We start from the raw sequence: 25,194 nt of genomic DNA, 5'->3' as shown, positions 1-25,194 counted from the left end.
GTTTTCCACATCCCACTAGGTGAATACCCAGCTGGTCCCCACGTTCCGCCTCGGTTACACTACTCGCAGACGTTTGAAAACGTTTTCCATCCCAGAAGGTAAGGGCTGTGACATGAAAGGCATCCGGCCACCGCCCGACCCCAACATCGCCTAATATATTGTAACAAGGCTGACACCACGCTGAAGTGGGACAAAGGCGCAAACGAAATTAATGATGCTGGAGGATGGTGATTATTTTGTTACACAATGTAAATGAAGCTTTGGAGACCACAAAAAGAACACAGACGTGATTGGAAATGAAGGAACAGAATTAAATATTTTCAACATGAAAATCAAATCAATCGTGACTCCAACATCGCCTAATATATTGTAACAAGGCTGACACCACGCTGAAGTGGGACAAAGGCGCAAACGAAATTAATGATGCTGGAGGATGGTGATTACTTTATTACACAATGTAAATGAAGCTTTGGAGACGACAAAAAGAAAGAACACAGACGTGATTGGAAATGAAGGAACAGAATTAAATATTTTCAACATGAAAATCAAATCAATCGTGAAAAATCGACACAAAACCTCATGAGAATGCCAGATTCCACAGAAAATCGTGAATTACAATTCGAATGAAAAAAGAGTTATTGGAGGACTTCGAAAAAGATTGAAATGATTCTGTTTGTTAAGTTTGTAACGGCCAATAGCCTAATTCTTGAAAGGAAGATGACGATGTGATGTGTATCCATTAGCGTAACGCATTCTTGTTTGTTATTGGGTAGAGGGGATGGTGAGACCACATTCCTGACTATGGTTACAAAGTTAATGTTAAGTTTGTGCTCATGGGTACCCAACCCATTACATTCAGGCTTGATGGTATGGCCTATTTTTGGATGTACCATCTTCTTGACTATCTATAAAACTGAAGTTAAGAAACACTTTCAGTGTTTCATATACTCCTAACTCATATTTGCTGCGAAAATTGTAATATTACTGATGTTATGCAAATGATATTACAACCAGTGTCTGCTGATATAACCATGAACAAAGATTGAAAGTCAAACATATATGCAACGGTAGTTTGATGTGTGAGATGCACAAGAAAAAGTAAATGTGCACTTACCCTGTCTACGGCCTTTTTATTGGAAGACTTCCCGTGAAAAATGGTGGGAAGTGAACACAGCAAATAATTAATCGGATGTGGATAAAGAACAACACTGCTTCTTCGTAGCTTCCTGTGTTTCATAAACGAAGTTGATGGATATTTTCTTTCACTCGGAGCAATTTTTAGCCGCAGTTTCGTAAATGGAGATATAGTCGGAAAAAAACCGAAGAAATTGATTTTCAATTGCTACCGTGTACTATCACCAGACTGGCTACGACATACATCAACGAATTACCAACAGCAACGTACAACGGATGAGTTGCACACGCTATAAGTTCACGTCAGTTCAACAAATTATTAATGAAACGCAAAATAAATACAAAATGGAAGCTACAGTGATTAAATCCTTGCATTTCGAAATGTGTATTAACGATGTGGGAAGTTTGATAGTCATACATCACGTCTTTTACATTTCGTCTATTTACGAACTGCATAGTACACAAAACTACGCAAATCGACCCGCATTTCAAGCAAAGAAATAACGACTACACTATGTTTCAGTACCTTTGTTTCTCACAATCAGTAATATCGTTGGATGTAACTTCCAAAGTCGCTGAGTCCGTATTAAAGTCGTTTTATGAAAGCGGAGCGGTGCACACTGCATCCGAATTCTGTAGCTTCTAATCTGTGCACTTTCCACTGCTACGGATCTTACCTGAAACCGTGTGCAACATATCACTTACCTTTCCGTACTTGTGCCTCGGCACGTAGTACGGCTTCCTCTTCGCCTCCGGCACAGCTACAGGAACACTTCCGACGCGCTGCGACATCTTGAAGTGAATGAAGGGATGCGTTTCCGCGGATATGATCTTAGCGATCGTCAACTGTCATTCATTGTTGCGTGTGCCGTCTCTTCTGCAATATCGATGTTACTATTTTTGGAGGATTAAAGTCAAGCCGTCAAACAGACTGCATGCCCAGGAATAGCGCTTGTAATCAATTCAGAGTGTTAAACCCGAGTGGAGATTCTCGCACGTGACATGCGCAACCCGCATACTGCCACACAGGAAGTATTTAAGGCTTCTGTTACACTGTTTGTCTCAGTTGTTTATGGGAATAACTAACCACACCCGTTAACAAAATGTGAGATTCGTCCTTGATTCACATCTAACTATAAAATGTGTGTCGAAAAATGAATCTAGCTTTGACGTAAATAGGGACGATCTGAAATTGTTACCACTCTCCGAGAAACTATTAGTTGTCTTCTTGCCGACGCGTTAAACAGCATGTAATATTTAATAGAACCATATATATAAACCGCTTTCTATTCGATCTTTACATTTAATGAAGATAGTTTCTGGATAATTGAAGCTGTTCATTCGAAAACTTTTTTTTGTGGTAACCACGTAATTCATCTCACTTATTTGATGTTTTCCCTTTGAGAATGCTATATTTCTACATAATCACCTAGAAAGAGACGTCACGGCTTAGGAATAGTTTGAGGTAAAGGTAAAGTCATTTAACTTAGTTTTCCACTCAAAACAATATGTGACCAGAAAGAGGTGGTAAATAAATTTTATACGTAATTCAAGTTCTGAGTAAAAAGCAACAATAATTCAATTTTTCCTTTCACACGGGAACCGTACCGTACTCTAAACTACGTACTAATCATTCTGCAAACATAGACCTAGAGGTGAAGATAGTTTTAAGTACAGCCATTCCCCTTAGAACTTCCAATTTGTAAATATTAATATGAATGGCTGTAATGCACAACAGAGTTGGTTGGTGGTTGTATTGCTAAAGTAACCACAGGTTTTTTGACTATACAGCGGCAAATCACTGCTGTTTCCAGGCAAAACGCCAAGTGCAAAGTTTTCATAACAAATTGTGCTGTCGCCCTGCAGCAGAAGAAGTGGAAATTCGAATGAAACGGTTATCCTTTATGATTGGTATTTAATGTCGCACCACACGCGTAACAGTTTTTAGAGTACTGCATGTGTCGAGTTATGGAAAATTGTCTTGTTTAAGTAGTAACCTTCGCGCAAGTTTCGTACCAGATTACAATGCAGTAAAGTGTTGGTAATTGTACAGCGCCGCTCCTTGTTGATACGGCTCACTTAAATTACGGGTCGGCTTTAGCTGTGATAACATTGTCGGCCAGTCAGTCACTTTCTGTTACTGAATGCGCAACCTGTGCATTTGTCCACATGATTAGCGGTTTTCATACACTACCAAGATATGTCTTATATTCTACCAGTTCACGTCTTTCACATATTTATTGTTAGATCTATCGTGATTATGCAAATCTGGGTAAGGAAACTAAACTGGAGTGACTCAGATCGTTTTTCATTCTGATGCAAATTCCCTAGTATACGCTGAAGCCGTTCAGGATAACTTTTTATATGAATTCTCTAGGAACGTCATCATTTACATTGAAGGAATCGCCAAGTCTTTTGTGTTGTTATCTTCGCCAGTTGCCCAATTAACTGAATCACTATGCTCTGTAAGAGCAATTCCATGATAAAAAATAAAAATAAAATAAGAATGACCATGAGGCACAGCGCTTCATAACGCATCCATGTTAAGTAAGAAACGGCAGCGGGCAGCAGCTTTCAACAGCGAGTCATGGTTATCGTTACGTCTGTGGTCGAAAGGCATCAGCTTCTTATGGACTATGAAATGATATGGTAGTTAAAACATAATTTCGAATCAAAACTGTGGTTTTTATGCTTATTACGATTGTCATTAATTATTGCTAACTTGTTTAATAATTTTAAACCACTCAGCTTGCAAGATCCGGGCAATCATAGAGGGTGGGATAATTGGTAGTTGGGAGCTCCAACGTTATGCGCGTTATGAGGCCCCATAGGAATTGGCTGACAATATGGGAAAGAAAACCAATGTGCACTCCGTGTGCATACTGGGTGGAGTCATTCCAGGTGTGCAAATGGTCCTCCTGGATGCCATGAAGAGCACAGGGTGCAGCCAATTGCAGGTGGTTGCTCACGTCGGTACCAATGATGTGCGTCACTTTGGATCAGGAGAGAGTCTCTCTGGTTTCAAGCGACAAATAGAAGTGGTAAAGGCTGCCAGTCTTGCTTGCAAGATGAAAGCAGCGCTGACCATTTGCAGAATAGTCGACAGGACCGATCTCGGAATGTGGTACAGAGCCGAGTGGAGGGTCTAAATCAGAGGCTCAGACGGTTCTGCTACCGTGTAGGCAGCAGATCCTCGACTTGCGCCAAAGGTTGAATGAGTTTCCGGTGCAGCTGAATAGGTCAGGTGTCCACTATACAGTAAACGGTTGTGAAACCACACTTGACCTCTTAGCAACGAATAATTCTGAGTTAATAACGAGCACCAAGAGTGATACAGGGATTAGTGAACAAAGGGTTGCCGCAGCGAGAATGAGTATTGTAATCCCATAATTCTCCAAAAATTAGCGAAAAATATACCTATTTGAAAAAGCAGATAATAATTCACTTGACGCCTTCCTCAGAGACAATCTACACTCATTCCAAATTAATAATATAAGTATAGACAAGATGTGGCTTGAATTGAAAGAAATAGTGCCGGTGGCAATTGAGAGATTTATACCAAATAAATTAACAAACGACGGAGCTGATCCTCTTGGTACACAAAGCGGGTTATAACACTGTTGCAGAAAAAACGAAACAAACATGCCAAATTTTAACAGACGCAAAATCCCCAAGATTGGCGTTCTCTTACAGAAGCTCGAAATTTAGCACGAATTTCAATGTGAGATGCTTACAACACTTTCCACAAAGAATCTTTGTCTCGAAACCTGGCAGAAAATACAAAGAGATTCTGGTCGTATGAGAAGTATGTTAGCGGCAAGAAACAATCAATGCCTTCTTTGCTCGATAGCAATGGAGATACTACTGAAGACATAGCTGCCAATGCAGAGTTACTACACACAGTCTTCCGAAATGCCTTCACAAAAGAAGACGAAGTAAATATTCCAGAATTGGAATCGAGAACAGCTGCCAACATGAGTAACGTAGAAGTAAGTATTCTTGGAGTAGTGAAGCAACTTAAATCACTTAATAAAAGCAAGTCTTTTGGTCCAGACTGTATACCAATTAGATTTCTTTCGGAGTATGCTGTTGAACTAGCTCCATACCTAACAATCATATACAACCATTCGCTCGACGGAAGATCCGTACCCAAAGACTGGAAAGTTCAGGTCACACCAATATTCAAGAAAGGTAGCAGGAGTAATCCACTAAATTACAGGCCTATATGGTTAACGTCGATATGAAACAGGATTTTGGAACATATGGTGTGTTCAAACATTATGAATTACCTCTAAGAAAACTGTCTATTGACACACAGTCAACATGGGTTTAGGAAACATCGTTCCTGTGAAGCACAACTAGCTCTTTATTCACATGAAGTGTTGAGTGCTATTGAGAATGTATTTCAGATCGATTCCGTATTTCGTGATTTCCGGAAGGCTTTTGACACTGTACCACACAAGCAGCTTGTAGCGAAATTGCGTACTTATGGAATATCGTCTGTTATGTGATTGGATTTGTGATTTCCTGCCAGAGAGGTCACAGTTCTTAGTAACTGACAGAAAGTCACCGAGTAAAACAGAAGTGATTTCTGGCGATCACTAAGGTAGTGTTATAGACCCTTTACTGTTCCTTATCTATATAAACCATTTGGGAGACAATCTGAGGAGCCGTCTTAGGTAGTTTGCAGATGACGCTGTCTTTTATCGGCCAATAAAATCATCGGAAGTTCAAAACAAATTGCAAAACGTTTTTTGAAAATATAGATGAATGGTGCAAGAATTGATTGACCCTAACTAACGAAACGTGTGAGGTCATCCACATGAGTGTTAAAAGGAATTCGTTGAACTTCGTTTACACGGTAAATCAATCTAAACTAAAAGCCGAAAATTCAACTAAATACGTTGATATTTCAATTACGACCAACTTAAATTGGAAGGAAGACACAGAAAATGTTGTGGAGAAGGCTTCCCAAAGACTACGTTTTATTGGCAGGACACCTGTAAAATGTAACAGATCTACTAAGGAGACTGTCTACACTACGCTCGTCCGTGCTCTTTTAGAATACTGCTGCGAGCTGTGGGATCCTTACCCTATAGGACTGACGGAATACACCGTAAAAGTTCAAAGAAGGGCAGCACGTTTAGTATTATGGCGAAATATGGGAGAGAGTGTCACAGAAATGATACAGGATTTGGCGTTGACATCATTAAAAAAAAGCGTTTTCCGTTGCAGCGGAAACTTCTCACGAAATTCCAGTCACCAACTTTCTCCTTCGAATGCGAAACTATTTTGTTGACACCGACCTACATAGGGAGAAACGATTGCCACGATAAAATAAGGGAAATCAGAGCTCATACGGAAAGATGTAGGTGTCCTTTCTTTCCGCGCGCTATATGAGATTGGAATAATAGAGACTTGTGAAGGTGGTTCGATGAAACCTTTGCCACACACTTAAATGTGATGTGCAGAGTATCCATGTAGTTGTAGATGTAGAATAATGGTGTGAATGGGAAGTAAGATATTAAATGGTTATTATTATGCCTATTGACGAAGTATACATAAGCGTGAGAACTGTGATTGTACAGAAAAAGTAAGTTATAGTCTCAAAACTATTTTGTAGTGTACAAGCCAGGTTATGGAATTGGGAAAACAAGAAATACAGTTCGAAAATTTTGTTATTTAAGCCTCCGTTAGAGAGGTGGATACTATTAACACCAACAGAAAGGAGGGCTGGGGGAAGCTTTACATTGTTGGAAGTGTGTGAGCACTCCGATGTAAGGAGTTTATATAGTTTGAAACGGAAATGAGGGAATGAAAACAGACGGACCAAAGTGCATGTTACAATGGTTATCACAATAATAGCTTCGAAGTATACCATCACACTTGAGATCCATGTAAACCAATTCAGAGTTGCATTAATTAAACGCTAGTGACGTTTCGGCACTGCAGTCTATTCCACAATTAAAATTTCATAGATACAAGGGAGAAAATGACACAGGAAAATTAATACAAGCTGACCTACTCCCTCTTTCTTTCCAAGCATTAATCCCGACTTGCGGGGTCTGCTGTTTTGCTACATCTCCTCCATTTCTCCCCGTCGTTGACATCTTCTGGTCTTAAGACAACAACGTGCATGTCTCCCCTGACATTGTCAGTCCATCTCTTTGCCGGTCTTCCTCGTAGTCTAGTTCCTCCTGGTTTGATGTGGAGCGCTGTGTTTGCGACTGAGTTGTCTTGATTCCTCATGACACAAGCTAACCTACTCCACCAAGAAACAAATATCACTTTTGTTTACGGAAAGTACTGGGACTAAAGAAGTTTAGAATAAATTTTAGCATTGACACCGATGCAATGCTATGGTATCAAACCAAGAACAGGAAAAATATAAAGCATTAATTCGTTGTACACTTCATTCAATGCATTCTCCCAAAATGCAAAAATAGCATACAAAGAACACATATTGAACAAGTACAGTTTATGAGAATACAAGCCTTGTACCAGCACTTTGGCCCAGGTATGTGTAGCTATGTGATGTACAAGATGTGTAAGAAAAGTAATGAGAGTGATCTTTTTTTCTATCACAGTTTTAATTTTTTTCAAACAAGAATATTGTCCACTCCAAAGTAGTTCCCTTCAGGAGGTGCAATCCGGTGGAGTCGTTTGCAGTACTGGTATCAGAGTTGAAGGATTTCATTTGGTAGCTCATTTAACATGTCTGTCACACTCTTTTGAATGTTCTTCAGTGATCTAAAATGATGTCGTTTTCAGATATTTCTCAGTTTAGAAAAACAAAAGTGGCAGAGACTCAAATCAGGTGAATATTGGGGCTATGGAACAACATAATTCCGTTTGAGGTCAAAAAATCCGTGATGGATGTGACCACTTGAAGTGGAGTCTTGTCACAATGCAGTATCCATCTGCCTGTAATGTCCGGCCTCAGTCGATTCACCCTTTTCCTGGCTTTTAAAGGACATCTTTGTAACACTCTTGCTTGACCGTTTTGTCGTGGAGGAAGAATCTCACAAGAGCCCACACACGTTCGATGTTTTAGCCGGATTTTGAAGTTGAAGTCTCTCTCTGAGCACAGTTCTGCTTCAACGTGTTGTCGGTCTTCCTAAATCTATTTGCGTCGGTGAAAAACTTGCGCTCTTGATAGAACTGTTTCCTAAGGACCGGTTTCTAGTGATCTAATGTCACACACGCTGATTCCCCAATTCAACATCAAACTTGGTGGCATAACGTTGCTCTAAATTCTGCTGTTCCATTTTCGTAACAGACAATAAAAACGCCACATCACTGATGGCGTTCTCAGAGAAGTCACATAATGGGTGTCAGAGGTGAAACTCAGACTGAGTATCAGGAAGGGATGAAAGCACTGGTCTGCACAAGAAGAACAACACAGCGTTACCAGATCGCTCGCATTGTTGTCCATCTCGATACTTTTCTCACACGTCTCGTGCATTTCACGTATATCAATCGATCTTCTTCATACTTGGTATACCAACTTCTGTGGATAGCGCAACCATATTGTTACAAGTTTATATCAAAAACTTTCATACTCTCGGAGATGTAAATTTTTACATAATACACACAATATCCGTGCCGGCTTAGAGAAACCGTATTACGGTTAAAATGGTACTAAGCACTATGGGACTTAACATCTGAGGTCATCAGTCCCCTAGACTTAGGTTAGTGAGGTTTAAGCAGTTCTAAGGACATCACATACGTACATGCCCGAGGCAGGATTCGAGCCTGTGACCGTAGCGGCCGCGTGGTTCCGCACTGAAGCGCCTAGAAGCGGCCGACCACAGCGACCAGCCCCGTATTAGAGACTGTAATGTATTCATCTGTAGAATCAATTCAAACTTCAACCAATAGTATGGGTTCGTATAACCTAATTTTATCAAATTTCTCTAGTTTCATTACCACAGATTTCTCATGTAATTAGAAATACGTTGGAAAATTATTATTTCATTGTATTTTGGTAGTGTGAGTGCTTTAGCGAGGCAGAGACTAAATGAAGGACATACGTAAAGTGAGAATGTCACATTTTACTAGAAGCATCTAAATGCATACGTGAAAAAGTTGCTGTGCAATAGGACAATTTGTGACGTATGTCCGAGTGAGCTTGATTTTGTAAAAGGCAGCCAGAAATGGCATGGAGTATTAAATTTATTAGTAATGTGTTTTGTGGAAACAAATCGCATTTTGTTTTCACTAAATTTTATTTAGTTTTGGAATTACGGCATTTATAGTCTAAATTACTTGTGCTAATCTGACTAGCTGACATTAGAAATACCGCGAGTATAGAAGTGCTGGGGATGATCCGACTGGCTGCTTAACATACTATCCGAAAGGAGTTTAGCATTTCCCGCGCGTTTGAGCAGGATGGTAAAGGCCCTGTGTATATGTTTGCTGATGAAATTAATGCGATGATAATACTGGTGAGAACTGCGGTTCGTGACCGATAATAGGATTTCCCCAAGTGCAGTGTGTACTTGAGCAATTGCATAGTTGGGAGTTCACTCTGAGTCTTACTTAACTGTATGTGGCCATGCTGCGTCTTCATTGTCATATTGATGACATAAATCGACTGACTGCTGATTCGTTGCTAAAGTCAGGGTTGAAGGCGGATTGGGTGACTCACCAGGTCAAGAGGACACAATAGGTGATGCGAGACTATTTCATGGAAGAATTTGTTGGAAGTTTGTAAAGTGGAAGCTATTAATATGCTCCACGTAATTAATTGACGGTGTTTTTTGGGGGATGGTGGTGAGGTTGCGGCCCTGTTCGATTTTAGAAGACCAAAGCACTCTTACAGGTGACAGGAAGTCGACTTCGACAAAGAGACTAATAATGCTGAATAATATCCAGAGATCCCCGTAACAGCGAAAGTCTTTCTGTAACTATTTATCAATAATTTTTTCACATTGTACGTTCTGTTATGCATTTTAGGACTGTCGAATGGTTTAGCGGAGTCAGAGTAGATTCTAGGGGTGTCAGTAGATTTTGCTAGCCGATGCCTAAAGAGGCTGAGTTTTTGTGTGCTCATTTGTAATTTCAAGTAGTTAATGTCAGTGTCCAGAGAGGTGATGGTGATATTTTTTATATTTTTTTATAATTGGGGTTCTATGTAGAGAAATGTTTGGAGGACACTCGTGACAAATCTTTGGTAAGCACCCTGAGGTAGTGTTTGTTTCTATTGAATAAACCCGTTGTTACTTGTTGGAACGAAAAAAAGTTCTTATTCTAAAATTAGAGTACGAAAAGTGTCAGTAAGACAAAGCACTGAAGAAAATTACGATTTAACAGGAGGAAGAATTGTTATAAAATATGTGGAAGCTTCTTTCTACAAAAACATTAAAGACAGCTATTTTATTTTTCTCAAAGACAGACAAATAAGTTTCGTTTGCAGCTGGACTCATATTATCATTACAAAAATTGGCAGAACAACGTGAGTTCTTGATTGTATGGTAATGTCAGTTTCTGTCATGTAGCATTGATATTCGTGTACTGATACGTTTCAAGTGTATGAAACTGTATTGAAATGTGATTTCTGATCATGAATAGATTGAAATATTCCGTAAATTTCATGATTTTGAAAGTAAGAGCACGCATAATGGATACCTTCCGCGGCTGATCGAGAAAGAAGGCGTGGTGCACAAAAGACCCCGGAAAAAAAATTATCGATACCGCGTGTTGACTACAGAGGCCGGGACTGTCAAAGTGTGCAAACCGGAATTGTGCAGCCTTTTTGGCATTAAAAATGAACGTGTGCGACAAATTTTGTTATTGTGTGAGAAACAATGTTGAACCCTATGACAGAGAGGATGTGCTGCTGCAAGCAATGCGGCACCATAGTCAGACCTGCAGATAATTGAGAAGCATATTAAACCATCCTCTATGCAAATCACGCATTACTCTAGCGAAGAAGTGTGTTACTTAGATGCTGAGTTGTTTGTAAAACTATCTGTGAAATGCTCACAAAGTTACATTTGCGTATCATACGGAATATGTTTCAGGGGTTTCACTGAGTGTTTTAATTATGCTTTGAGCAGCCACTACCGATATGTGGTGCTCTTTTGAGAAACTTACAGCGAAAATTAAGAGTCAAACATTCAACGATATAGCATAGCCTGCAGATATGAGTAATTAATGGTACATAGAAAGTTCACAGTTCGTAGTAATGGATGGAAAGTCATCGAGTAAAACAGAAGTAATATCTAGCGTTCGTCAAAGGGGTTTACAGGCCCTATATTGTTCCTGATCTATATTAACGACGTAGGAGACAATCTGAGTAGCCCTCTTAGATTGTTTGCAGACGTTGCTGTCATTTACCGACTTGTAAAGTGAACAGATGACCAAAATGAATTGCAAAATGATGGAGATACGATAAATGTATGATGCCAAAAGTGGCAATTGACCCCGAATTAAGAAAAATGTGAAGTTACTCACATGAGCACTAAAAGAAATCCGCTAAATTTCGACTACGCGATAAGTCACACAAACTTGAAGGCTGTAAATTCAACTAAATACTTAGGGATTATAATTATAAATAACCATAACTGGAACGACCAAATAGATAGTGTTGTGGGTAGAGGAAACCAAAGACTGCGATTCATTGGCAGGACGCTTGAAAGGTGCAACAGGTCTACTCAAGAGGATGCTAACACCACGCTTGTACGTCCTATTCTGGAGTACTGCTGTACGGTGTGGGATCCGCATAAGGTGGGACCGGCGGATGTCATTGAAAAAGTTTAAAGAAGGGCAGGTCGTTTTGTATTTTCGCGAAATAGGCGAGATAGTGCCACAGACATGATACGTGAATTAGTGTGACATTTATTAAAACAAAGGCTTGTTTCGTTGTGACTGGATCTTCTCGTGAAATTTCAATCACCAGTTTTCTCCTTCGACTGCGAAAACATTCTGTTGGGACCCACCTACATAGGGAGAAACCATCATCACGATTAAATAAGAGAAATCAGGGCGAGTACAGAAAAATATAAGTGCTCGATTTTCCAGCGCGTCGTTAGAGAGTGGAACGGTAGAGAGACAGCTTGAAGGTGGTTTATTGAACCCTCGGCTGTGCACTTTATTGTGAATAGCAGAGTAATCACGTAGATGTAGATGTTATCTACATTGCCGTTGCTGTCATGGGTCTTAGGATTTGTGCACCCTTAGTTTCAATGCACTATAAATTAATTTCCTAACGACTCTACCTAGCTACTGGCAGTAGCTGTGATGAAAAATCACTATCCAACACATACGTTTTAGTAGAATTTGCCAATGCCTGCTGTTTCAAAACTAAAGCACAGTAATATAGTGAAATATACGCTGGGTTGTACCCAGAGAGTGGCTAAGAAATGCTAGAGGTGCGATAAGTTTAAGAGAGCAGTGAGATAATTTACACTGTAACAGATGGTGTTGGAGGAATCTCAAAAGTAGACAAGCAAAATAAATTAACTGCGTCGCCAGTTTTTCCTTGTCTATGCGGAACCATTTCCGGCAATGTGAATGGTGCAATATAACGCTTTAGAGTTGGAGAAGCTATGGGCCAAACTGTATTGTGGCCTACTCCACGTACCGAAACCTGAGAGTTGTGTCACATTTTCGTTTTTCACTACTGAATTTTGAGGGTGTGCTGAAAAGTAATGGCTCCGAATTTTGTATGTGACGTCTGTGAACTGTATTCCGTATATTTAATGTTTGCATACTGCATTTCAAATGTGTTTAAAATGGTTTTCACTGTCATGGTATCAAGAAGACGCAGTGTTTTTTGAAAATATGTAAATAATGCAGTTTTACGATGATAACGTACACTTTGAGAGGAGTATTTTTCGCAGTAAAACGTATGCTGTTGTATGATAAATTGTTGTTTATAGAATATTTCCCTCTAGGCGAAGCTGACGTGTGTGTGTGTATTAATTGTGTTGAAATGTATGTAATTCTATTTTTCGTCTCATGAAATGGAAATTTTCAGAATTTGGCAGCTCAATGTCAATGTCTCACGGCACTACAACCGAAGTTCTGTAAGTGTTCGTCGAATGTTCGGTAGTAAAGTGTATTTTTAGAACGAACAGTACGCTTACACCTACAGCCACAGCTACATACAGACCGCACAATCCACTGCGTGGTGCTCGGAAGAGGTCCCTTGTACTAGTGGTAGTCATTTCCTTCCCTTTTCCACTCGTAAATGGAACGAGGAAGAAACGACTGTCTGTATGCATCCGTGGGGCCACTAGTTTCTCTTATCCTGCCATTGCGATCCTTACGCGTGATGTCCGTTGCGGCAGTTTAATCGATCTGCAGTCAGCTTCAAATTCCGGTTCTTTAAAACTTCTCAGTGGTGTTTCGTGACAAAGAAAGTCGTCTTCCCTCAAAGGATTCCCATTTTTGAGTTCCCAAAGCAACTCCGTAATACCTTCATGATGATCAGATCTATCGGAAACAAATTCAGCAGCACACGCCTGAACTGCTTTTTTTCTTCCTTTAAATGAACCTGGTGGGGATCCCACACAGTCGAGCAGTACTGAAGTATTCCTTGAAAAATGAGTTACATTTTCCTAAAATTCTTCCAGTAACTCGAAGTCAACCATTTGCATTCGCTACCAAGGCCCTTACGTGCTCGTTTCATTTCAACTAGACTTCCAACGTCACCCATAGATATTTTATCGACGAGCACATCACTCATGCTGTATTCGAACGTTACATGATTGTTTCTCCTACACATCCGCATTAACTTACATTCTTCTACTTTTAGAACATCTTCCATTCGCAACACCGACGTGAAATTCTGTCCAAGCCATCTTGTATTCTCTTACAGTTGCCTAACGATGACAGCTTCCTGTACACCGCAACGTCACCAGCAGACAGCCGCAGACTGCTGCCCTCCGTGTCCACCAGATCACTTACATATACAGAGAACAAGGGCGGTCCCGGCGCACTTCCGATGCACACTCCTGACGGTACCCTCGACTCTGATGAACACCTGCCGTTGAGGGCAACTGACCGGGTTCTATTACTAAAGAAATGAGCCACTCTTACACATGAGAACATAATCCGTATGCTCGGACTATCTTTATCAGTCTGCAGTGGGGCTCTGAATCAAACGATGTCCGAAAATCTAGGAATATGGATTATACGCGTTTCCCTTCATCCTTGTTTTTGCAGGACATCATGTGAGAAATCAGCAAGTAGTGCTTTGCACGAGAGATGCTTCCTAAATACGTGCTGGGTTGTGGACAGTAGCGTTTATGCCTTAAAGCTATATGTTCTGCCTCACGGCAGGTCTTGTCATGGGGGAAGCGCCGTCAGAGAGGTCCACCGCATGAGCGTCTAGGGAAGTGATTCCAGTGGTGGTTTCCCGTTGCCTTCCACTGATGATGATGAAATGATAATGAGGACAACCCAACACCAAGTCCCTGAGCGGAGAAAAAAAAATCTCCGACCCAGTCGGTAATCGAACCCGGGCCACTTGGCGTGACAGACCACTGCGCTGACCACTTTTTTTATTTTTTTTTTTTATGCCGGGACAGTTGTTTCTCATTTTGTTCGATATAGTTTGTTGCGTGTGGCCTGGGCAGACGTCACAAGACATCCGTTCAAGTTGATCGTTGTTGCCTTGCCTCACTTTTTTCTTATTACAGAGAGCACGTAGCCCTCTGACCGAACACGCTGAGCTACCGTGCCGACACCACGCAGCTATTGAGGGGGACTTCACATGCCTTAAAGAAATTTATTATATCCGAACTGAGACCATGCTCAAGAATTCTGTGGAAAACTTATATTAAGGATATTGGCCTGTAATTTTGCGGCTCCATTCTATCACCCACTTTATATATGTGAGCCAACCTAGCTTTGATCCCAGATTATGGAGGTTTTCGCGGTAAATGTAAGCTAAGTAAATGTCAAATGCTGAATTGTCCTTGCTATAAAAATAAATTGGGTTTCTATCCGGTCTTGGCGATTTTTTTTCTAGTCTTTCAGGACGTCTCTTTCCCTATCCTCCTTACGGGAGTCTCTGCGACGTTCAAACGATGGTATATCTATACAATTCTCCTGAATGAATGATTTTTTAAACGAAAATTAAAATTTTAGTTTGGATAGAAGTCGTCGACTCGCTTAGTAATTTGTATATGACGGTGGAAACTGTTGTACGCTTCGTGGCTCAACCTTTATATAGATGCAGGAATTGCTAAGTTTGCCTGTCGATATTTCCGCGTTCTCTTTCTAATCGAGAGGCTCATAATCTCTGCTTCCAGAACGTTTTCTGAATTTTTTGTTAAACGACGGTGCGTCTTCTTCGCTCTTAATCTGCTTCGTCAGCACATGCTTCTCCAGAGCATCATTTACACCCGGTTTAGTCTTGGCCCATATTTCATATACTCTTATCGTATTGGAACTAATGGAAGTTCATTTACTCTCTACGTAGAATGCTACTAACTGTTCAACTGCCCTTTCTAGTTTAAAAACCCGTACTAGCTTTCTTGATGGATTAAATTTAAACTCTGTACTATTTCCAGTTAGTCGGTTCAGTACCAATGATTGCGGTAGATTTTAATGGCATGTGTCTGTCCTAGCAACTTCAGAAACCTCTTTCTTTTGTCTTTCCGGAAAGTATTACACGCATTCCTCATCCGCATCAGAGACTTTCCGAATGAGTGATAATTTGAGTTCCTCATTGCTGTCTGTCAGTCCTTCCTATACATTCCCTCCTGACGACAAAAATAAGACAAAGTTAGTGTAGTCATTGTCTCTCCTCCCATGTTGTGGGCGTCGCGCTCCTCTGAACTTTGCTGTCTGTTGTTCTTCTCCTAGCATGAATGGCTTCTGTGGTCCATGGCTGCATATGAATTTCTCCTCGACAATGCCGGACCTATCCCATACAAGGTGAGTAGCAGCGTCACATTTTCGTCTTTCGTCGATTGATAACGGATGGCCTGGTAAAAGTTACTTACCCCTCATTAAATTTCTAAAACGCAACACAGGGTCCTTAGTGAGCACCTGAATTCGTCAACTTTACCTCGGAAGCCGATTAACGGATCTCACATATTTATAATATTATGGTTGCTACCCTTCACAAAAGGAAGAGGGATTTAATCAAAAGATCCTTGACAGCCTCCAGTCCGAAGCGCTAACTTCAGCCCAAATGTATGTCTTTATTTTTCTCCTCTTGTGGGTGGGCCCCTCAGCCTCAACAAATTTGAGGAACGACTTCATAATTTGCTGCGTCCGAAACCTGTAGTGCACTAATAGAGTGATCTGAAATACAGCCTGGCGTGGAGCAAAACCCTTCTTCAAATTTATGAGTTTTATAATTTCGTTCTGGTGGACACCGCAATAAGAGGACGAAATACAAATCCCTATCGAAAATATAGTTAACGGTACCGACTGGCCGCCGTGTCATCCTCAGCCCACAGGCTTCACCGGATGCCGATGTCAAGGGGCATGTGGTCACCAAACCGCTCTCCCGGCCGCATGTCGGTTTCCGAGACCGGAGCCGCTACTTCTCAATCAAGTAGCTCCTCAGTTTGACTCACAAGGGCTGAGTGCATCCCGCTTCCCAACAGCGCTCGGCAGACCGGATGGTCAATCATCCCAGTGCTATCCCAGCCCGACGGAAACCAGTGTTACCACTGCAGCAAAGCTGTTGGGGGGAAAAAAAGTGACCAGTATACAAATAATAACTGGTGTCATAGATTTAGCATCTGACTGCAATAAAATGTTCCGCCAATGAAATGTCCTCAGCTAAAAATAAAAAAAAAAGAAAAAACTGAACGTTAATGTACGTAATAATTACGTGATCAGCGCACCGTTCAAAAGCTGCAAAGTATGCAAATCTATTGGCATCACTGGTTTAAGTACACAGTGGATCATCCCGGCGGAGGTTCGAGTCCTCCCTCGGGCATGGGTGTGTGTGTTTGTCCTTAGGATATTTTAGGTTAAGTAGTGTACAAGCTTAAGGACTGATGACCTTAGCAGTTAAGTTCCATAGGATTTCACACACATTTGAACATTTTTGAACACAGTGGATCCTCCCAATAAAATTACAGGCACTGCGGCACAAAGTAACGAAATTTCTACCAGTTCTCAGAACATCAATGATGGCTGCAGTAGTTGGGGCATTTTGTGACTCTAACTAAACATGCCAGTCGAGGATGAATATAATCCAACTGCTGAGTACATTACAATGTCACAATCGTCTGGTTTCTGGAGAAGACAACGTCAGTTTGTGGTTGTCGTATCTCCTGTTCTCAGACGGTTCTTTCGCGCCCTCCCGCAGATTCTCATCGCTCGCCCAACTACTGCATTCCCCCGACGGAAGCGGTGTGGCTGCTCAGATGTCCTTTGCGATAGGCATGCTACAGATTTTCACAAAGTAATTAATATAACCATCTCACACAAGCTGCCCCTCTTTTCCCACCAGTCAGCGACCGTCCATGATGTATTGTCTTCGTTTATAAATATTAGTTGAATACTTTAAGTATGACCAAAGAAACGTCTGTAATCGGACCATTACATTATCCGATCAAAAAGTCATTTATGATTTCTTCGGCAGTAGATATTCTTATCAGGGTACTATTGATAGTGTCTCAAACTCCACTAAATTTAAGCCAATATGGACGTTCCTTGCAGCGAAAATCACCGAAAGCATTTCTCCACACGACATACTGTACTTAAAGTATACTCATGTAATGTTCAGTACTGCACTCATTCTAGTGTTTTGTCCGTTGGCTATTTGATTAATGAGTCACAACTCATGCCGTACAGTTATTTGGAAGTAACAGTATGTAGACATATGCAGTTGAGGGATAACTTCAGTGTGTCAAAAAAAGGGAAAATACATACCGAATTATTCAATGATATTTGTGACTTTTGATTCGTGAAGATATTTGTTCAGTCTTTGCATCTTCATCTATTGTGGAACACCAGCGAATCAAATGTCGGTGAAATTACGGTGAACGTCCTTTTATGATCATTTGCAAGTGTGAAAAATCCTGAGTTCAATGGTGGTTCTGAGGTCACTTTAAACTGTAGATTCTCGAAAATCTGGTCCTGTAAGTCAGATCAAAGGCGGGTAAAACTATCTGTGGAGTATTACGTATAAAGTTTCACGTTCTTCAATATTTGGTGAGTCACTATGTCACGTAGGGATCATAGAATGAATTAATGTTGTATGCGTGAAGTTTCTTGGAATCTTAAGCTGTAAATGGGTTCACCGAGTATGTCGTAGATCGCACAGCGTTTAAACACACGTACAGCAGGGAGACCGTACCCACCAATAAGTACCTGATGTATTGGAGCGAATGATTACAAGCACGTTCGTTAAAAGCAAGCGGCCTTGTGATTGGGATGTATCTCCCTTAACATCTCAGAAATGCAGAGAGACACGTGAACGAATGCTCACAGATTTTTGGAAGTAAATCCAGAATGCAAGCTACTGGCGAGCCAACAGCACACAGTGGGAAGTGCTGCGAGATTAGACAACACGAGGTCGACACGAGACAACCCCTAAAAGTGTAATGCGTCAAATTTAAAGCGAATTACCGTGTGTTGTCGCCTCATATTATAATGGGAGTTGACTGTTTTTTTGCAAGACTCGAGAGTTTATTTGTGAGTTTGTAAAGCTTTATTACACGTGTTTTACTACAGATTTTGTCGCGTGATGTACGAGAATAGCAGATTCCAGTCAGATCAGCGAGTTTCCTACGCCCAGCCGACTGCAGAGTCGCGTCGTGCGGCAAAGGTGAGAGCTACGGAGTAGCTGGCCTCTACAAGATCACGCCGAGAGCAGCTAAGAAGAAACGCCTATTGGTCAGTATAATTTAAAAATATTAGAAAATTTTATTCACACGTATTCGCCAAATATACATATTACAGTAGATGAAATATTAAACAGAGTCAGTACTGAGGGGAATGTAAAATTTTAGATGGTTATAAAACATAGTATTCGCAGTATGTTTGGATTTGGCAATCAAATTGTTGCTAATGATGTTCCTAAAGCTATTTCATTCAAGTCAATTGACGTTAATATTCATTTGGCTGTTGTCTGTAATAATGATGATTATTTTCACCAAGAAAGTAGTATTACTGCTTCATTCAAGCCTGATGCACAATTTGGTGCTCCAATAATTCATGAACTACATTATTCTCTATATATTCAAATTTGTAATACTAGTTAAGAACTGGAAATATCTGTAACTGATGAAAATGATGCATTGATTGATTCTGATGGTGCTAATGTAACTGTTGTTTTAGAAATGTCTCTGTAAATTTTAATCCTTTTAAATGAACAAGATCGAGAACCATTAGTTTTACTCATTCCCACTAAATGTTCCCAATAAGGACACAGAGATTGACATAAATATAGGAGGTGCTTGGGTTCATTCTCATCAAGCTCATCTGTACATGAGCTTCAGTATTATTGGAGCTGATGGTACAGATCATCCAATATATCGTGGAAAATTAAATGAAAAATTTATGTACATCTATGTGGCAACGCTGTTCAAGGTTACCACCATAAAAAAACGAAACAATGTTTAGTATAGAATGGAGCATCCTTTTATTTCCTCATCTAATCTTATGCAATTGATATCGCCTCCAGTCAACGAATTAACCATGGAAAACCATATCCTCAGTAATGGGAAGATAAAAAGTAAGAAAAATGAAGAACTTCTTCCACTAGACTTGCTTGGTGTGTTCTTTACAGATTATGAAGAAATGATGTGGGAAGGTGACAACAGCGATTTTTACTTGTAGTTCTGTTGGAAATGATGCCCTTCTTCAATGAGCTGACCGTGATCAAGCTACTTCCCAAGAAAGCCAAAACTGCTCAGGGTTCAATGGAACTCCATGTTGCTGTGGTTAGACATGATCCAGAATATTCACTTGAGCTAGACCAAGAAAGAATAAAAATCTGAATATACCCATATCTTTCTTTGAATCAAACGCCATAGTCTTTACAGGATTGAATGCAAAGAGAAATTTTCAGCTAGGTATAACTAATTACTACAAATTCTGGAGAATTTGGTTCACTTTATCTTACATTTGTTGTTTCCCAAACAAATCAAAGAAATAATGAGAGGATTGACTCTTCCTTGTTCTATTACAACAAACTACAAGATATCTATTAAGAATTCTAGAAATGAAGTTCTTTCTCAAGACACGCAGAATGTAGATCCACCAAACAGTTACCTGAAGCCATATGATGCTTTCCGAGGTTATGAGTGAGTAGAGATGCGTCGAGCAGTTATTTTGTAATATCAGATAGCACAGTTACAGTTATTTTTATATCAGTTATTTGTAATGGTTATCAATAACTGCCAGTTATTTTTCACTACCGCATTCACCAGATGTGATACAGTTAAATAATGGAGTAGATGGAATCAATCAACTTACTTGAACAATATAACTGTAACTGCAAGTAGTGCGAAGTGACAGGAATGTCATGTGTGTCTTGCCATAACCTTAGCTAATTAACTGTCCAGTAAACATCAGTCGATGTTTGAACTGTTACTGGTGTTTCGTATTATGTGTACTGAGATCATCAGTCACTATTAGAAATATTATCCTTGCAGCTGCAACAGAAGGTACACACAGCTTTGCCACAGCACTGTTACGGTGAAATGTTAAAATGTTCTTTCACAAGTATGAACTAATATTTAGGCTGAATACTGTGAGTAAAATTCGAAACTTAATTTCTAATATTGGTCACTCAATGGAACAAGCGTAGGGCCTTGTAAATCAAAACATAAATATAAATCATGTGAAAGATATGTTCACTTCTGCACAAGATAGTCTATTTGAGGGAACTGTCAGTACAATAATCAAGTTTTATGTGAAATGTGGAAAACTTCTCAGTTTCTTCAGCTACCGAGAGGGTCTTAATTTTTTGATGGGAGAATGACTAATTACATTTTTTCAAGCCTTCAGTTTGTTGTGTACCTCTTATGTTTGGCAATATTATAAGCAGCATTCCTGTGGATGATTGGTTGTGTTATCACCATAACAGTAAACGATTTACTGATGTGTTTGATCTGGTGACGATGCGTTTGGCTACCTTAAGGTAGTCATAGTGACTATATCCTGCTGCTCCCCCTTTTTGGCCAACTTCACATTTTCATCCTTATTGTGACCAGTCTGATAGCAACAATAACGGCTAGTTGGCTATCTTAAGAGAATGATAGTTACTCCTGTCACTTGCTTCTCCAGTTTGCTGATGTATTTCGCCTGGTAATGAGGCATTTGATACCTTAAGAGAGTCACAGTTACTCCCTCCAGTTGCTCCACATTTTTGGCATCTTCACATTTTATACTTAGTGTGAGCTGTCTGCCAGCAGCGTTACGCAGCTATTTGGTTACCTTAAGAGAGTCGTAGTTACGACCAGCAGGTGCTCCTCGTGTATGCTGATGTGCTTGGTCTGGGGACAAGGTAGTTACTACCTTAAGAGTGTCATAATTATACCCGCCAGTTTCTAATCGTGTTTGCTGAAGTGATGGACTGGTGACGATACATTTGGCTACCTTAAGAGAGTCATAGTTAATCCCGCCAGTTGCTTAAACTTTTTCTTCACCTTCACTTTTTCATGACTACTGGGACCAGTCTGACAGCAGCGATACACAACCAGTTGGCTATCTTAAGGAAGTCATACTTACTCCAGCCGAGTTGCTCCTCATGTTTTCTGATGTGTTTTTTCTAGTGATGAGGCATTTGGCTACCTTAAAAGAGTGACAGTGACACCATCCTGTTGTTCCCCCTCTTTGGCCAACTTGAAAATTTCGTGCTTATTGTGGATAGTCCACCAGCGGCGATACTCAACTTGTGTACTTCTGACAGATGCTACTCGAGTTTGCTGTTGTGTTTCGCCTGGTGAGGTGGAATTTGCTATATTAGCCATGTATTACTGTGAATAATACAGTAAGTGTTTGACTCACATAAGGGGTTTACAAGATGACATACATAGAAAAACACTTAAATAACACACACAAATACATGAACAAAAGCGGGTATTATGGCTGCGAGAAGCCAGGCAGCAGCTAAAGGGTTGAGCAGAGTGCGGGGCATCTTGCGGTGGCGAGGGTGTGTCATTGTGTCAAAACGTTGCGCCGCCATAATGCTGCACAGTAGCACTCTAGTTGCAAGTGTTGCGAGGTGGCCCTTCGTCACACACACTTCCTGCAGCGCTCTTGCAGATGCTGCAGACCAGACCCCACGCCATTTGATGGTCACCGACACGGTGGTGAAATCTTGGACCACCGGGAAAACCTCTCGCACCTTATCATGGATGGCCTGCTTGTCATACACGGCTGCCTTCTCTAGGTGACACCGATCAAGGTCGAGGTTGTCGCCGACCACCTGTGCATCAATAATAAGTGCTGCTTCGCCACGGACTGCCACAACATCTGGCTTCTTCAAACCCTCAGATGTACATAGGTGAGGCTCCATCAGAATGTTGTAGCCCCTTCGGTGGAGACCTCGCGCCAGATAAGACGCCACTGCGTCATGTCGGGCAATGTGTGCCTCATCGCTCCTCCAGCACTGCTGGATTATGTGGTTCGCAGTCTCTGTGGCATTGCAGCCGCCCTGGCATCTGGTGTCACTCTCCCTCCCACGCAGGAGCCGTGCCTGGGCATGCAGGCAGGCAGGAGACTAAATTGCGGCCTGTGACAAATTGCTGTCCTGATGTTTGGGCAGACTTCTATAGAGCAGTGTGGTCGACTTACGACTGTAGGCACTCGGTCCAACACCACCCCAGTTGGTGGCTGGATTTAATGATGTCCACATTCCAACATAGGGAGTTGTCCAGCTGAAGGATTTCATGTCAGAGGGAATGGTTCAAATGGCTCTGAGCACTATGGGACTTAACTGCTGAGGTCATCAGTCCCCTAGAACTTAGAACTACTTAAACCTAACTAACCTAAGGACATCACACACATCCATGCCCGAGGCACGATTCGAACCTGCGACCATAGCAGTCACGCGGTTCCGGATTGAGCGCCTGAACTGATAGATCACCGCGGCCGGCTCAGAGGGAATCTTTGGAAGTATCATCAGCAGCCATATCCAGGCTCTCCGTCTTAGCGAGCCGCCTCCTGCAAAGAAAGGGACCAAACCAGTGGGCCGCCTGGACCCCCAGGCCCCCATGAAAGATGGGATCATGGAAGTAGCCAACACTTGTATTGGCTGGCAAGTGCAGTCAAGATCTGATCCCTGCACACACACAGACATCAAGAGCTGAGAGGGTCTCCAGACGAGTCCTGCTCAGGGCTAGACCATGGTACGATGCCTGGGAGGATTACTGAATGGAGGGAGTACATTCGCTGCTGAGGCTTAAGTGGAGCGAGCTTGATGGTGTCTGGCTACATCTTGACCTCCCGCCAAGGATGAAACAGGCTGTGTCCACACGTGGTGAATTGCAGTCCCAAGTACTTGAAAGTATCTCCCATCGCTAGTGCCAGTATGTTGTTATTACCCGCACCAAAGATACCAGTCTCGTCGACCTTCGTCTTCTTCTCCCGGCCTGATGAAACAAGGGTGAGAGAGAAGCATTTCCAATGGTTGACCTCGAGCCCGAGGTCGCTGAGGGCTGACGTAGTGATGGTGAGAAGCTCCTGCAATCCACCACAGGTCTCGATGAACAGTAAGAGGTCGTCAGCGAACGCTGCAGCATTTATTCGCCGTCCAAGGATGCAAGCACCAACTTGGGCAGGGAGACGGGATAGGAGCATGTCAATAGACATGTTGAAGAGGGTAGGGGACAAAGGATCACCTTGCTGGAGACCCCTCGAATGCCACACTAGATCGGATGATTTCCCACAGATCACTGTCGAGCCTGCCTTGTAGCAGCCCTGGGTGTAGTCAATGAACTCGACCAGCAAACCGTGGGCCCTCAGAAAAGGACCAAGCGCACCAGGGCCTAGCGAATCGAAGGCCTTTGACACATCCAGGGACACTAAGTACAACGAGCTGCCAGCTCCCTGGGGCCTGAGTCATCGCCAGATCTAGAAGGAAGGTGTTATGAAGCATCCCATCCTGTTGTCACGATGAAGGTGAAGCAGTTGGGCCGGTGTAAGGCCATGTGGACCTGCAGCAGAGCTGCAAGTGGGGAGAGCAGCAGCAGTGATGGGAGCCCACAGATCTTAGAAGGGCAATTCCTGCAAGAATGGCAGCAACTTCTCAGAGAGACTCTCACTGCATGGAGGCCGAGACCTTGCACTAGGTGTAGTGGTCTGTCCAGAACCCTATCAGCCCCAGGATGGTGGGTGGCTGATGGAAAAGTGTGCCACCGAGAAGCCCACTAATGCAGTGTGCTCCATTCTTCTTAAAAGCACGTTGGACCACTGCATACTCCCGTCTACGTCGCGCTCGCTTTCGCTCAGGGGGCTGTTGGGTCAGTGTACTCACAGCTTGACGACCACCTGGCTCCTTGCTTCCTACTTCGTCCAGGACAGACAGCAGTATTGCCTGGATGGTACCACAGCTAGTAGTGGGACCCAGAGTGACAACAGCTTCAATCGAGCGAAATCGGCGGCCTGAGAAGGGGAGTCACGTTCTTGTAGGCCTGCCCCCTACGCTGACACTTGATGGACTCCAGCGTATGCTCTCGGAAGGGCTTAATGAGATCTTGGTTGAAGAATCTGCAAACATGGGTTGATAGGATCGCTTCTGCATGGGCTAGGCGCAGCAGCTCTTCTTGGGACCTCCTGGCATTCTTTCTGTCTGGATCTCCACATTAACAGCAGAAGGATGGGCATGAGGCCAGTGAACAGTGAGCCTGGTCTTGGTGGAAAATGAGTGCATGCACTCAGAGCAGATGGCGGGGAGCCTCGACCTGCACCGGCTGGCTGGCTGGATCACTCATCAGCTGGCTAAGCCAATCCAGTGGGAGGCCTGGTGCCTCGTTTGCTTCGTGTTGTTGCACCTGCTGGAAAAAAGGGAGAGGATTAGGCAACCACCAAGTCCAAAAATACAATCTGCTCTGTTGGTCAGAGAACCTCAAAAAGGTTATGCCTAGACATAACCCTTCTCTGCACTCCTCACGACCACCGCCACTTGAA

The sequence above is a fragment of the Schistocerca americana genome, chromosome 5 (assembly GCF_021461395.2).
Source record: "Schistocerca americana isolate TAMUIC-IGC-003095 chromosome 5, iqSchAmer2.1, whole genome shotgun sequence".
Classification (NCBI taxonomy): domain Eukaryota; kingdom Metazoa; phylum Arthropoda; class Insecta; order Orthoptera; family Acrididae; genus Schistocerca; species Schistocerca americana.
The sequence above is the reverse complement of the archived record's forward strand: the minus strand, read 5'-3'. Positions refer to the sequence as shown.